The sequence below is a fragment of the Oryctolagus cuniculus genome, chromosome Y, assembly GCF_051225735.1.
Source record: "Oryctolagus cuniculus isolate XC-2025 breed Fujian yellow rabbit chromosome Y, ASM5122573v1, whole genome shotgun sequence".
Taxonomy (NCBI): domain Eukaryota; kingdom Metazoa; phylum Chordata; class Mammalia; order Lagomorpha; family Leporidae; genus Oryctolagus; species Oryctolagus cuniculus.
Window position 1 is genome coordinate 32,057,045 of NC_142889.1, and position 16,897 is coordinate 32,073,941.

General features: G+C 39.8%; 1 long non-coding RNA gene across 3 annotated transcripts; it reads right to left on the minus strand.

Moving 5' to 3' along the window:
• Window positions 1-959: 959 nt before the first annotated feature.
• On the minus strand, window positions 960-15,302 carry LOC149119487 (uncharacterized). Of its 3 annotated transcripts, XR_016228603.1 has the most exons (5): window positions 15,164-15,302; window positions 14,982-15,075; window positions 12,980-13,381; window positions 1,431-1,699; window positions 960-1,248 (listed from the first exon to the last, which is right to left on the minus strand). It is a non-coding gene; the product is annotated as an uncharacterized LOC149119487 (long non-coding RNA). The 3 variants fall into 3 exon arrangements; XR_016228604.1 differs by lacking the exon at window positions 12,980-13,381; XR_016228605.1 differs by lacking the exons at window positions 1,431-1,699; window positions 12,980-13,381.
• Window positions 15,303-16,897: the final 1,595 nt, after the last annotated feature.

Consider the following 16,897-nt stretch of genomic DNA (forward strand, 5'->3'; position numbering starts at 1 on the left):
CCAAGCACTTGGGCCATGCTCCACTGCTCTCCCGGGCCACATCAGAGAGCTGGACTGGAAGAGGAGCAATTGGGACTGGTACCTGGAGCCCCAACCGGGACTAGAACCCGGGGTGTCGGCACCACAGGTGGAGGATTAGCCAAGTGAGCCATGGTGCTGGCCTGCTTTATTCATTTTGAGCCTTGTTGAAGTCATTGGTACCAGATTTGTCTTCCCACCATAAACAGTAAGAATACAGAAAAATGAGACCAATGCATACAGATATTGGGCAACAGGAGTCTTGGTCCATAATCCTTGAGCAAGAAAACAAGAGTCCCCTATAAAAGAGGACCCATTTCTGTTAGAAGAAGGTAGCTCAGGAGGATGGAAACTAAGGTGGTTCTTCTGGGCTGAGTAGAATTTGTGTTGTCAGGTGTGATTTGGGAGATGTGGATCAGGAAGAAGGAAGCTATCCAGAGAAAGATCTACATAAATCTGCATAAGGGTCTCTGCATTGGTGGATATTAAGGTGTGTGTAAGTCAGGTGAAACTAGGAAGCCCAAGATAAAACCATTCCCCAAACTGGGAGATTTCCAAATTCCAACAATGAGTGTGAAAGACTCACCATAACATCTATATTTAGTTTAAAAGTAGAAACATATATATGAAACATATATATGTATTATATATATATATATTTGTGTACACACACACATATATAAGTTTCTTTCATACATATGATGAAATGCTTTTTCAGGTATACAAATAAAGAAATCATCTGCTACAAATTACACAATAATTTGAACAAATTTTTATTGTACAAATATTTATTGTAAATTGAAGGAAATTTGTGCCAAATGGAAATCCAGATCCACAAAAAAAAAAAAAAAAAAAAATAAAGCGCCCAGAAATGGTAAATCCATAGGTAAATATAAAATGTGTTTCTCTTATTTTTAAAATTCTTTCAATACACATTTATCCATTTAATGTAACAATAGTAACAATGTGTTTTGGAATTAATAAAATACATACAGGGCAGGCCTTTGTCATAGCAATTAAGATGCCACTTGATACAGCTGCATCCCTTATTGGAGGGCCTGGATTGGAGTCCCAACTCCACTCCTGATTGCAGTTTCCTGCTGGTGCAAACTCTGGGAGGCAGCAGGTGATGGCTCAAATAGTTGATTCTCTGTCACCCACAGAGGTGGCTTGGATTGATTTGCCATCTTCTGGCCTGGACCAGCTCTGGGTATTGTCATCATCCAGCATCTGTGGAGTGAGCTAGCATATAGAATGTCTGTCTCCTTGTATCCCTTCCTTTCCCTTCCTTCCCTTCCCTTCCCTTCCCTTCCCTTCCCTTCCCTTCCCTTCCCTTCCCTTCCCTTCTCTCCCATCCCCTCCCATCCCCCCTCCCTCCCTCCCTCCCTTTAACATAATGGTTTGAATCCTACTTTGAGTTCTGATTCTGGTTTCCAGCTGGTGTACACCCTTGGGCAGCAACAGGTGATGACTCAAATTGATGGGTCCTTGCCACCAATGTGGGAGATCTGGATTTTAGTCGAGTTACCACTTTGGAATTAGCCCTACCATGAGCATTTTTGGTATTTGAGAGAGAAGCCTGCTGATGGGAGATGTCTCTCTCCCTCCCTCTCTCTCCCTCACACACACATTCTTCCTCATTCTCTTGCTCTCACTCTGGAACTTACTCTCATCTCCATCCCTGCATGCCCATAAATAAATAAAAATGTTAAACAAATAGACTGAGATAAGGTAAATGTGGTTATATTAATGCATAGAAAATCATATTTTTTAACTTTTATTTAATGAATATAAATTTCCAAAGTACGGCTTATGGATTACAATGCCTTCCCCCCCATAACGTCCCTCCCACCTGCAACCCTACCTTCTCCCAGTCCCTCTCCCCTTCCATTCACATCAAGATTCATTTTTGATTCTCTTTATATACAGAAGATCAGTTTAGCATATATTAAGTAAAGATTTCAACAGTTTGCTCCCACACAGACATAAAGTGAAAAATAATAGATGATTTTTTAAATGATGATGAAATCACATCAGACCTATTGTCATGTTTAATCCCAGTGAGAGTCAAGTTGGGAATTGACAATTTCTTCTTTTTTTTTTTTTAACAGAAGATCAGTTTGGTATACATTAAGTAAAGATTTCAACAGTTTGCACCCCCATAGAAACACAAAGTGAAATATACTGTTTGAGTACTCGTTATAGCATTAAAGCTCAATGTACAGCACATTAAGGACAGAGATCCTACATGAGGAGTAAGTGCACAGTGACTCCTGTTGTTGACTTTACAAATTGACACTCCTGTTTATGGCATCAGTATTCTCCCTATGCTCCAGTCATGAGTTTCCAAGGCTATGGAAGCCCTTGAGTTCTCCGACTCTTATCTTGTTTAGACAAGGTCATAGTCAAAGTGGAGGTTCTCTCCTCCCTTCAGAGAAAGGTACCTCCTTCTTTGAAGACCTGTTCTTTCCACTGGGATCTCACTCACAGAGATCTTTCATTTAGGTTGTTGTTTTTTTTTTTTTTTTTTTTTTTTTTTTTTTTTTGCCAGAGTGTCTTGGCTTTCCATGCCTGAAATACTCTCATGGGCTTTTCAGCCAGATCAGAATGCCTTTAGGGCTGATTCTGAGGCCAGAGTGCTGTTTAGGACATCTGCCATTCTATGAGTCTGCTGAGTATCTCGCTTCCCATGTTGGATCACTCTCCCCTTTATTTATTCTATCAGTTAGTATTAGCAGGTACTAGACTTGTCTATGTGCTCCCTTTGACTCTTAGTCCTTTCATTATGATCAATTGTGAACTGAAATTGATCACTTGGAATAGTGAGATGGCATTGGTACATGCCACCTTGATGGGATTAAATTGGAGTCCCCTGGTATGTTTCTAACTCTACCATTTGGGACAAGTCAGCTTGAGCATGTCCCAAATTGTACATCTCTTCCCTCTCTTATCCCCACTCTTATGTTTAACAGGGATCACCTTTCAGTTAAATTTCAACACTTAAGAATAACTATGTGATAATTACAGAATTAAACCAGTCATATTAAGTAGAACAGACAAAAAAAAAAAACTACTAAGAGGGATAATGTATTAAGTTGTTCATTAACAGTCAGGGCTATGCTGATCAAGTCACCATTTCTCATAGTGTCGATTTCACTTCAACAGGTTTCCTTTTTGGTGTTCAGTCAGTTGTCACCGATCAGGGAGAACATATGGTATTTGTCCCTTTGGGACTGGCTTATTTCATTCAGTATAGCCATATTTTAAAAAGAATAAAGGGCTAAAGCCCATAAACAAATAGCTAGGACAAAATATATCCTAAATGAATAAATAAACACAACTAGCTAGAGAAAGAAAGAAAGCTTTGTGAGAACAAAATAAACAACAAATATGCAGTACAATGAAACACTGAAAGTCTTACTGATGATTACATTAACTGTAAAGGCTGTAAGCATTCCAATTAAATCAGTTTTCTTACTGAAAAAAAAAAAGCCACTCCAACTATATGCTAAAAAAGCTAAATTTCTGAAAGAAATGAAAATTAAATTAAATATCAGTACACAGACAAGTTAAAAGAAAAAGAATACCTTGCAAACACTAATCATAGTAAGCTAGACTGACTATATTGATAAGAAGCAACATAGATTTCAGGACATGGCATATTGCTAGGGATAAAAAATAACATTTCATAATGACGAAAAGACCAATTGACAAGGAATGTATAATTTTTTATATATCTACAAAATGACAGAGATTCAAAATTTGTACATATAAAAATGGCTGACTGAGGTAAGAAACAATTGTGTACATAAATGATAGGTGAATGTTTCAGTATGCATTTACAGTGTTACAAAAAATGAAATACTACATACTAATGGGGTGCAAATCACATGCCTCAAAAAGTACATGTATCTAGTATGTATGTGTGTGTATAGAGATACACACTATATATACATATGCACACTATCTATATACAATTTATATATATGAGTATATATACATACTCTAAACTGATTTATGGGAAAATAGGAAGTCCAATCAGAAATGGAGAAAGACATGAACATACATTTCACAAAGGGGTAGGTATATACATACTGGAAGTAAGTACATGAAAAATAAACAAGTTCATTAGCCTTTGTGGAAATACAAATTAAGAACAGAATGAATACTACCACAGTCTATTATACTGACTAAAGTTTATGCTGATGATATAAAGTGGTAGCAAGGATTTGGAGTGACTAGACCTCTCTCAAATTACAGGTTGGAATGTAAGCTGGAATATCAGCTCTGGAAAAAATCATGGCAGCGTTTTATAAACACACATCACCATATGAGTATAATTTAAAAGTTGCATTCCCAGCTATTTATCTCAGGGGAATGAAAACCTAACAGTCACACAAAGAATCTGCATCTGAATATGCATAACAGCTTTATTAATACTCAAATAAAACTGAAACAACCTAAATGTTTTCAATGAGCAAATAGATACACTATGATGCATCTGTTCAGTGAAATTATTACTGAAACAAAATGTACAACATAAATGGATTTTAGGAACATTATGCTAGGTGAAAGAAGTTAGACACAGAATCTACATGTCTTTTTAAAAATAAATAAATATATATATATATATATATATTCTATAGATGCAGAAAGCTTACTTGTAGTTTCCTAGTGTTGAAGTTGGGAATGGAATGAACTGCAAATGGGCATGAAAAGAACTTGTGAGTGGAAGAAATGGATTATTGTGGGGCTGGCACTGTGGCTTAGTGGGTAAAGCCATCGCCTGCAGTGCTGGCATCCCATATGGGTACCAGTTCAAATCCTAGCTATGCCACTGCTGATCCAGTACCCTGCTAATTTTCCTGGGAAAGCAGTGGAAGATGGCCCAAGTGCTTGGGCCCCTGCACCCATGTTGAAGACCCAGAAGAAGCTCCTGTCTCCTGGCTTTGGATCAGCCCAGCTCTTAACATTGAGGTCACTTGGGGTGTGAAACAGCTGATGAGAGATCTCATACTCTCTCTCTCTCTCTGCCTCTCTCTCTCTCTTTCAAATAAATAAATAACTCTTAAAAGTAACTCAAGAGTCAGGTGTTGTGGCTCAGTATGTTAAGCCTCTGTCTTAGGCACTGGCATCCCATATGGGCACTGGCATCCCATATGGGCACTGGTTCTAGTCCTGGCTGCTCCTCTTCTGATCCAGCTCTCTGCTATGGTCTGAGGAAGCAGTAGACAATGGCCCAGATTCTTGGGTCTCTGCACCAATGTGGAAGACCTGGAAGAAGCTCCTGAATCCTGGCTTTGGGTTGGCACAGCTCTGATCATTGTGGCCATTTGGGAAGTAAACCAGTGGATGGAAGACTTTTCTCTCATCTCTCCCTCTCACTGTCTGTAACTCTATTTCTCAAATAAATAAATAAAATCTGAAGAAAGTAAAATAAATAAATAAATCTTAAAAGAGCAAAAGATGCTTCTTGGGACACACACATCCCAGAATGCCTGGATTTCATTCCCAGCTGCATTCCTAATTCCATATTTCTGCTAATGCCCACCTGGAACCACATCAACCATAAGTAAAACACTCAAGTAGATAAGAAAAATTGAGCCATGTTGGAAGCCTAGATTGAGTTCCCAAGTCTTGATTTTGTTAAATTATTTAAGAGTAATTGACTAATCATTTGGAAATGGAGAGAGAGAGAGGAATTTCCCTTTGACTAGATAACTCTGCCCAATGCCCCTAACATTTAGGGCTGTGGAAAGCCCAACATGGTTGAGGAATTCCATCCAGGTCTCCAGTATGGAAGGCAGAAATTCAAGTCTGCCTTCATCTGCTGCCTCCATTGCACATTAGCAAAAAAATTCTAGTATTCAATATGAATTGAAAGTACAATGGCTAGCGCCTGAGCCAGCATGCTGATATGGGACATGGGCATCCCCATCAATGGCTCAGCCTGCTGTACTGCCATGCCTGCCTCAGTAGCTCCCAGGTTTAAGTTAACTCAGCCTCACTGATGTGAGCATTTTTATATCTTCCCCCTCTCCTTGCTTCTAAAATTAACAAAAGGAATTAGTGTTGTGACACAATAGATCAAACCACCCTCTGCAATATTGGCATCCCATTGGGCCTTGGGACTCTGAACCCATGTGGGAGACTTAAATGGAGTGTTGGACTCCAGCCTTCCAGCCACAGCCATTGAAGCCATTTGGGGAGAGTGAACCAGCTGATGGAAGATCTTTCTTTCCCTCTCTGTAATTCTGCCTTTCAAATAAATACAGTAGAAAAATAAAATAAACACAAATAAATAAGTAAAAAAGAGTACCCTTTTGCTTTTCTTCCATGTCCCCAATGCTTTGAAACTAAAGCCACTACAAATATGCTGTTTGTATAGATTTGTCTACTATGGATGTTGAGTGTAATAGGAAATCCAAGTGTTCTGACCAATATAGAGCCTCTGTCACTTGAGTGGGATTGAGCCCTATCTCTCAGCTGTATTTATAAAGAACATAATTCTGGCATCAGGTAGCTGCAGATAGGAGAAATCAAGATGTCTTTCTCCCCAGGCAGCTCCCAGCAAGCAGAGCCCTATGTTTTCCATTGTTCCTGTGTGGAATAGCTTCCTTCTGATCCAGGGCAGGGGAGAGGGAAATCAGGTCTAGATTTAAATAGTACTGCTGAGTCCCTCTGCTCTTAGCAAATCTTAGATTTTCCTAATATTTAGCTGCTAAATGTCTTTGAGACCATATCTAGAGTCTTTGCAGGGATATTAGTTTGCAAAGTTGTTTTGATTAATTCTACTGGAGTGAGGGTCCACACAACTACTCACACTGTCATGTCAGAAATCTCTCTAGGAAACTTACAACTTTATTGTTTGCTTGCTCAGTGAATTATGAATTATGTTTATAATTGCCACCTAGTAATGGCATATCAGCTAAAAGGAATTAAACTCAAATATCTTATAAATGACTCACATTATTATTTATGTACATTATAGACTGCACAGATGTTACAAAGATTGGTGTTATTATAATTTTTCTATTTCAAATCCCGTAAGTCATCCCCATTCTCATGAAACTAGTGATAATCAGTGTGTGAACTGACAACACACAGATAATAAACTTAAAGATACATTGAACAACATTACAAGTGACTACCAAAATGCTGAAAACCTCACTAGGATTCCTTATACAGCTAATTTAGTAATCTCTCTGAGAAAATTATATGCGTTTAAAATATTGTCTTCATTACTAATTCTATATCTTTTATTTATTTATTTATTTATTTATTTATTTATTTATTTATTTATTTTGGATAGGCAGAGTGGACAGTGAGAGAGAGAGACAGAGAGAAAGGTCTTCCTTTTTGCCATTGGTTCACCCTCCAATGGCCGCCGTGGCCGGTGCACCACGCTGATCCAAAGGCAGGAGCCAGGTGCTTATCCTGGTCTCCCATGGGGTACAGGGCCAAGCACTTGGGCCATCCTCCACTGCACTCCTGGGCCATAGCAGACAGCTGGCCTGGGAGAGGGGCAACTGGGACAGAATCCGCCACCCTGACCAGGACTAGAACCTGGTGTGCCGGCACCACAAGGTGGAGGATTAGCCTATTGAGCCATGGCGCCAGCCTAATTCTCTATCTTTTTTTTAAAGGACTAACATCTGTCCTTCTAAAATTACTCCAAACACTTTAAAGAAATGAATCCCCTTCAAAGTCATCCATGAAGAAAGAATTGTCTAGATTCCAATATTGGAGTGAGTCAGCAGAGAGATCTCTATCTTTCAAATATAAAACTATAGACCAATATGCCTGATGATTATAGATATAAAATTTTCATAAGAGTAGCCATCAAATCCTACAGCAAACAAAAACCAATTAGGATGTGTCCTGGGGGTGTAAGGGATAGTTAAATGCATGCAAATCAAAAAGAAAATAAATCACATCAACAAGATGATGGATAACATCATTAGAATTATCTCAATTGGGGTAATTAAAGCATTCAAAAATTAACATCAATTTATGACAAAATTGTGAGCAACATATTTTTAGAAGGATCATACCTCAATACAGTAAAGCCTGTATATTATTAACCCATATCTAACATTATGCAGAATGGCAAAGAGCTGAAAGCATTTCATTCAAGATCTGGAGCCAGACAAGAATGCTGAGTCTAACCACTGTTATTCAATATTGCACTGAAAGTTTGCACCAAAAAAGTAGGCAAGTGGCAGAAAGAAAAGGCTGCTAACAGGAAAGAAGAAAGCAAATTATGTTCTGTTTCCAGATGACACAATTCTATACACAGAGAAAACAAATGACTCTACCAAGAGACTTCTGTAACAGATCAATGGATTCACCAAAGTTGCGGGATACAAAATGAACACAGAAGAATCAGGAGCACTTTTGTATCCAATAGTGAACTCACTGAAAACTATAAAAAAATTGGATTCACAACAGCTGCAAGAAAACAAAAGACCTTGGAATAAATATAACCCAGGATGTGAAAGACCTCTGCAAGAAAAAATTTACAAATAGTGATGAAAGGAATTGAAGAGAAAAGGTTAAAAACTGCCATCAGAACACAAATAAATTCTTCATAGTATTACACAAAATGAACTTAAAAATAATATGGAATTGGGGTCAGCATTGTGGCACATCACATAAAGCCCCCATCTGTGATGCTGGTACCCCAGATGTGCTCTGGTTTGAGTCCTAAGTGGTCCACTTCTGAGCCAGCTCTCAGCTAATGGCTTGGGATAGCAATGGAAGGCAGCTCAAGTACTTGAGGCCCTGCCACCCACATGGGAGACTCAAATGAAGCTCTTGGCTCCTAAGTTCCATCTGGCCCAGGCCTGGCCACTGTGACCATTTGAGGAGTGAATCAACAGTTGGAATATCTCTTTCTGTCTCTCCCTCTCTTTCTCTAATATTCCAACTTTCAAATTAATCAATGTTTTGGAGAATTAATATGGGGTCAAAAAGTACCCCAAACAGCCAAAGCAATACTGAAGAACAGCATTCTGGTATCACTAAAATATCTGAATCCAATACAGATATTTATAACAGATAGTATACTATAATATTTGTTAATACATATATAATAACATATAATTATACTATATTATATACATATTACATATTATATAATATATAATATATTATAATCATAATATAATTATAATATATTATAATACATATAATATATAGTATATTATATGTATTACTTTATAACAGATATTATAACCACTGGCATTAAAACAGACACATAGACCAATGGGACAGAATAGAGGTCCCAGAAAGAAACCCATACATCCACAGATAATTTACATTTGACAGATACTCCAAAAATATGCTAAAGAAAGAAATCTTTTCAGTAATTGTCCAGAGGAAAATGGGTATTCGTACGCAGAAGACTGAAAGGAGACTGCCCCAATGTTACCCTACACAAAAAACAAATTTACTCAATGAACTTAATGTAAGACATAAATCTCATAAAGAAGACAGGGAACTCTACAACACTGGCATAAGCAATAGCTTTGAATAAGATCCCAAAAGTGTGGGCAATAAAAACACAAATATATAATTTTGATATCAACTAAGAAGATTCCTAAAACCAAAAACAAAAATATAAACAAAACAGCCACCAAAATGAAGATATAACCAATTGAATGAGCTAAAACATTTGCAAACTATGCATCTGACAAAGGACTGATACACAGAATACATACAGAACTGGAAAAACTGCACAGTAGCAACAAGAAACAATATAGTTAACCAGTAAAAGGACCTGAGTAGGGACAGGCACTGTGGTGTAGCAGGTAAAGCTGCCTCCTGTAGTGCCCACTTCCCATATGGGCACTGGTTTGAGTCCTGGCTGTTTCACTTCCAATCCAGCTCTCTGCTATGACCTGGGAAAGCAATGGGAGATGGCCCAAGTCCTTAGGCTCCTGCACCCACATGGGAAGACCAGAAGGAAGCTCCTGGTTCCTGGCTTCAGATCGGCACAGCTCCGGCCATTGAGGCTATCTGGGGAGTGAACCAGCAGATGGAAGACTTCTCTCCCTCTTTCTCTCTCTCTCACTATACCTCTGCTTCTCTGCAACTGCCCTTCAAATAAATAAATAAATCTTTAAAAAATTAAGTGAAGGTACAAAAAGGAATTCACTTTGTTTGTTTCTACATAATTTACCAGAAAAAAAGGTTTATCCAAAATGATATCAACTCAGTCGTTACAACTTCTGATAGATAAAAGGAATGACAAATTATACAGAAGGTAAGAGGAAGGGATTGGGAAAATTCTATTAAAAGTTATCTGCACTACCTAAAAAATAGCATGTTACTTGAAAGTGGGTTTGGGTTATTTGATAGTGTACACTGCAAACTCTAGAGAAATTATTTTAAAATATTAGAAAGCATATATCCTTGACATCTTAATAGAATGCTCAACTTTAGTGAGAAGATGTGGGCCTTTTGTATAGTGGTTAAGAGAGAGTTCTGAATGCCACCATCCCACACTGGAGTCCAGTGTTTTAGTCTTGGCTACATTCCCAATTCCCACTTTGTGCTAATGCATACCCTGGAAGGAAGTAGGTAATGACGTGATTTTTGCATCTCTGCCATCTCAATCTTTGACATAGATTAATTTCTTGGCTTATATCTTTGTCCAGGAAAATCACAATTATCACACAGGAACTTGGAGAATGAACTTGCAGATGGCAATTCCCTCTTGTTTCACATTGTGTGTCTCTCTACTCATAAATAAAATAGATGCATAAATCTTTTGAAAAAGAGATAAGGGGCCGGCACTGTGGCACAGCGGGTTAACACCCTGGCCTGCAGCACTGGCATCCCATATGGGCGCCGGTTCAAGTCCCGGTTGCTCCTCTTCCGATCCAGCTCTCTGCTATAGCCTTGGAAAGCAGTGGAAGATGGCCCACGTCCTTGGGCCCCTGTACCCATGCGGGAGACCCAAAAGGAGCTCCTGGCTCCTGGTTTTGAATCGGTGCAGTTCCGGCCATTGCGGCCATCTAGGGAGTGAACCAGCGGATGGAAGACCTCTCTCTCTATCTCTACCTCTCTGTAATTCTGCCTTTCAAATAAATAAAATAAATCTTAAAAAAATAAAGTGATAAGTGAGAAAACTAGGGAAACTTTATGAACAAAGACAGTGCTGGGTGTTGGGTGGAGCATTTTACACACTACTTCTGATGATCACATCCCATATCAGAATGTCAGGTCTGAGTACAGCTTTTCCAGTTCTGATACAATTTCCCTCTAATGCATACTGTGGCAGGCAGCAGTTCATGCTTTTAGTGTTTGGATCTCTGCCACACATGGGGGAAACCTGGAAGGACTTCTTGGCTCCTGTGCTTAGCTTGAATTAACCACAATTGTTGCAGGCATTCAGAGACTAAAACATTAGATAACATCTTTCTCGGGCTGGCACCATGCCTCAATAGGCCAATCTTCCACCTGTGGTGCCAGCACACCGGGTTCTAGTCCCAGGCAGGGCACCAGATTCTGTCCCAGTTGCTCCTTTCCAGTCCAGCTCTCTGCTATGGCCCGGGAGTGCAGTGGAGGATGGCCCAAGTCCTTGGGCCTTGCAACCACATGGGAGACCAGGAGAAGCATCTGGCTCCTGGCTATGGATCAATGCGGTGCACTGGCCACAGCACACAGGCTGCAGCAGCCATTGGGGGGTGAATCAACAGAAAAAGGAAGACCTTTCTCTCTGTCTCTCTCTCTCACTGTCCACTCCTGCCTGTCAAAAAAATAAAAAAAAAAGATCTTTCTCTTCCTCTGTTTCTAGATCTTTTTCAAACAAATACAAATCAGTAAGACTTTTAGAAAGAATTATAATAAAGGGGAATCAATTTCAAATATGCTGCATATTAATCCAAATATAGCAATCATCATCTTAAATGTGTATTAACTAATTACTCCAATTAAGAGACTGACACAGTTCAATTAAGACCAAGACCCAACTTTGGATCCACAGGAAAATTATTTAAATTTAAAGAGACATGGAGGGGATTCGAGGCCATGTTGCTCAAAGGGGAATAAATTTCAACTCCATAGGAAGAATAACTTGAAAATGTACATTGTACAACATGATAACAATAGTTAATAACAATGTGTTCTACTAAGGAAAATAATGAAGAAATTGGATTTTAAGTGTTCTCATCACATAAAAGACATATGATATTTTATATATCAACTGAAGATGCATAAATATATTTTAAAGGCAAACATAAAGACATAGACTAAATATAAAAATAAGCACCATGCAGCCCCATGAAGATGCCAGTGGAAAGCAAGTATTGGCTCTTTCTGATGCCCTGTCCCCATTCTGATGTTATTTAGGGATCCTACCCAGAGTCATCTCATTAACACAGACGTAGCTACCATCTGAAATGTGTGTGTTAGGCAGGAACAGAGCCAGGCCTACCATTCAGGAAATTCCAGATGTCTTAGGATCTCTGAGCCAAAAATGACAAATTCAAATAAAATTTTTATTATACCAGTCATGAAAATAATCTCAAATTTAAACTTTCTCAGCCAACAGAAGCTGATCTTCCTAGACATTGAAAATTGACAAATTATACTCTGATTAAACCAAATCTGTGGATGCAAAATGCATGTGCATTTGCTTTTCAAATCTGGCACCACTTAGCTAGGTCAGGTCTTTCTTTACCTTTACAAAAGATTTCCCTCCTGCATAAGGCAGATAGAACCTAGAGGGCATAACTCATTTCTGCCCTGCCCCTTCAATATCAGCATCAAATTAGCTGTCACTAATATGTCTCCCATAGTGGGAACTGAACTTGGGAGAAGAAATTTTAGTGTCCCAATGGGTTAGCAACATTGATGGAGGGTATACAGTAGAGACCCTTTGCCTTAGAGACATCAAATGTCCCCCTTCTTACTACTGTTCTTTAGGAAGAAACAGCCAGGGGCTGGCACTCACCTGATACTCCTAAGGATCTGGCCCCTGGAAAATCTGTCATCACCCACAACTCAGGACAAGGGAAAGAGAGGAGTGTGTTAGGGAGACATTGCCCTGTAAAGCTTCCGAGGGGATTCTCAAACTGTTGACATTTTAATAAGATGTCTGCATTTAAGGGAGATAAGAAGAAATGGACAGTTTTTTAAAAATGTATTTTATTTCACAAGTAGAGCTGCAGAGACAGTCATGGAAAGATCTTCCACTAAATGGTTCACTCCTCACATGCATGCAAAAGTCAAGGCTGGCCCATGTTGAAGCCAGGAGGCTGGAATTAAATCAGATCCTCCTATGTGGGTGATTGGGACCCAAGTACTTGAACCATCACTGCCTCTTCCTCAGGTGAACATTAGGCTGGAAGCAGAGCTGGAATGCAAACCAGGGGTCTCTGAGAGGGACTGTGGGAGTCCTAGGAACATCTTAACCACTACTACAAATACCCATTTTAAACAAAGATCTCTTTACACTTGTGTGTCAGGTAAGCATTCATAGCTTTCCTCTAATAGGATAGGTTCATAGACAGAAAATAAGTGTTTTAAAAGGTTAAGGAATTTTCTTGTGGGGAAAAAAAGACAATGTTATTTTAGCAATAGTATTTTAACTGAAGCTGAATGAAATATGCCATAAAGAAAATCATTGATGGTGTTGTGAACTTCAAGGAGCAGTTAGCATTTGGCAACATGGGAGGAGATTTGGACATTTTTACTGATTTTTTGTTTGTTTTTAAAGATTTATTTATTTATATGAAAGGCAGAGTTACAGAGAGGCAGAGAGAGAGAGAGAAACAAAAAGAGAGAGAGGGGTCTTCCATTTGCTGCTTTACTCCCCAAGTGGCTGAAATGGCCAGAGCTGGGCCAATCCAAACCCCGGAGCCAGGAGCCAGGAGCCTCTTCCAGGTCTCCCACATGAGTGCAAGGGCCAAGGATTTGGGCTATCGCCAAGTGCTTTCCCAGAGGAATTAGCAGGGAGCTGGAGCATTAGTGGAGCAGCCAGGACTGGAAACTGCACCCATTTGGGATACCAGCACTGCAGGCAGCAGCTTTACTCACTATGCCAGGGAAATGGCCCTGATCTTTTTTTTTTTTTTGGGGGGGGGGGGCCAGGCTTCATACTCTTTATTGAATATGGTTTATCCCTCTGAAACTCTTTGGGGCTAGCTCTGTGACACAGTGGGTTAACACCCTGGCCTGAAGTGCCAACATCCCATATGGGTGCAGGTTCAAGACCCGGCTACTCCACTCTGATCAATCTCTGCAATGGCCTGGGAAAGCAGTAGAAGACGGCCCAAGTGCTTGGGCCCCTGCACCCATGTGGGAAACCCAAAGGAAGCTCCTGGCTCCTGGCTTTGGATCAATGCAGCTCCAGCTATGTGGTCAATTGAGAAGTGAACGATCCAATGGAAGACCTCTCTCTCTCTCTCTCTCTCTCTCTCTCTGCCTCTCCTCTCTCTGTATAACTCTGACTTTCAGATAAATAAATAAATCTTTTTTTTTAAGAAAAAAAAAAAGAAACTCATGGGGAACTTTAATTCCAAGTATAAGAACATAATCGATGGGACCAAGTGGAATATTCCAAGTAATGATTAGGCTCAATCTATTCATATGATTAATGGACTATCTCCAGAGGGTCTGCTGTAGAAGCCACTTTGCCCTGGCCACACCAGCACTCCCTTTATTTGGCCACATGGTTTCTGCGGCACCCCAAGCCTCTGCCAACAAGAAGCCACCGCCAGATGCTACCTCGCAACCTTGAGCAGAACCTTGAGTCAAATAACACCCTTTTTTCATAATTTACCCGGTTTGAGACCTTGTGTTATTATTAACATAAAGCTACGCAGGGCCCTAGGAAGAGCTACACTGAAAGGACTGGGTTACTGACATTAAACCTTGTTTGCAATTCAGGAGACTCCGGTCATCCCTAAAGAGAAAGGTGGGACAGAGGACCCGCAAATCAGCTTCTCACTCACGTGACAGCCAGATCTGAAGTCTGAATTCTAAGTTCCTTCCTGTCCTCATCAACAATGTTGGCGGATTCGGGGCTCCAGAGCTGAGCCACCGTCACTGCAAACAGGGCCAGGACAAGACTTTCAGGGATCCAGCTGTGGCCCAGCGCACATCCTGCGGCCTGACGGGACTGGACCTCACTCACCATTTTCCAGCTTCTGAGGAGTCCCGGTCCTGAGGTCTCTGTAAGAGGGAACGGAAAGGCTGACCACGGGAGGCCGCGACCAGGAGCAGAGCCGGGAAGCAAAGAACGGCGGAGCCCAGAAAGAAGATTCACACAGCGTTGCCCAGGCCAACCTGCTTGGGTAGGTCACACAATGGCGCGCACTTATGGCGTCAGAGGAGACGCAGCCAATCAGATGCAGCCTGCGGGCCTTGGGACTGTGCTGTGTTGGGGGAATAAGGTGGGTGCCTTGGGCTCAAGTTTGAAGCTGTCTCTCCTCTTCCTGGGACACGACACTCCCACAGCAGAGGGGGCCGACACCTTCCAGACCATCTCCTGAAATACTTCCCTGTTTCATTGTCTGTGATCCTGTGATTCGGGGCTCCTTAAACGTTTTCCGTGAGTTACGGTTTACGCAGTGTTTGGGCTCTAGGTCTTTTCTTTATATTCTTGTTTTTATTTTTCTGTGAGTTTGAGATTTTTAGTACTGATTTGCAAACGGTTGAGTATTATTTCTTGATCTCATTGATCTGTCTAGAGATTTGTTTCCTAGTCTGTATTTTGTCCTTCAAAAATGTTGCCTATTTTTTTTTTCTTGTGCCTAGTAACACCCTTCATTTTATATATTGCTCTTGAACCCAAGAATCTTGCTTAATCCTCTCATCAGTTTATATTTGGTTATGTTCTATTATATATATCAAGGTTTTCTTGGTGAAAAATTGACCCTTTTACCTAATATTTCCTGTTCCTCAGTCAGTTTCCCTGACTATACCTCCAGAACAATGTCGATGAGACAGAAGGAGAGGTAGATCCTTGTCCAAGTTCTTCCCTGTTCCATTTAACCTATATCCGGGCTCCTTCATCTCCAACACTTCTTTTTACAGAGTAACTTTTGGCAGTTTTGGGTACCACCCTGTGTCTTTCCAAAGCTGCTGCTTCTGTCAGGTGTCTATGCTATTGACCTGTACCCTGTGTCTTCCTTTGGCTCTGGGCCTCTATGAATCCAATCCAGCCCACTATCTGCATCCCAGTGGTTTTGTATGTTGTCACATCAGTTGTGCCTCAAATGTCCCCACATTGTGTGACGATTTGTTTATCTGTTCATCTACTGCAGGGCATCTTGGTTTCATACCTGTGAAATCCAATATGAATAAAACTATTGCATTTATGTTCAAGCTGGATAGTGTGGAATATGTATTTTCACATAAACTGGGTAAATTATATGGACATCTTTGCTGCATTGTATGGTGACACTATTGAAGACTTCACAATCACACCTCCAGATGTCTTGTAAAGTACCCTTATATATTCTGACCAATAATGAATGTGATTTTTGTTTTTTTGATATTCTTGTCGATATTCTTTTACACTGCTGTGTTTATTTGTTTATTATATCTATCTCAAAAATATTAGTGCTTAATGCTGGTTAAATTTGAGTTCTTTCTTTACAGTCCTTTCTCTTATCTCATAATTTTATGTGCTTTTTTCTAATCTGCATATATTCAATGTAAAGACAATTCTTAGTTAATTTGCTGTTTTTAAATTTGATAATTTGTCACCTCATTGCTGAGTTTTACAAAGTCTTTATTAATTTTTCATTCAATGACTGCTGCTATTGTTAAATATATATTTATTTATTTACTTATTTGAAAGGTCGAGTTACTGAGAGGAAAAGACAGAAAGAAATAGCTTTGACCCACTGCTTCACTTCCAAAA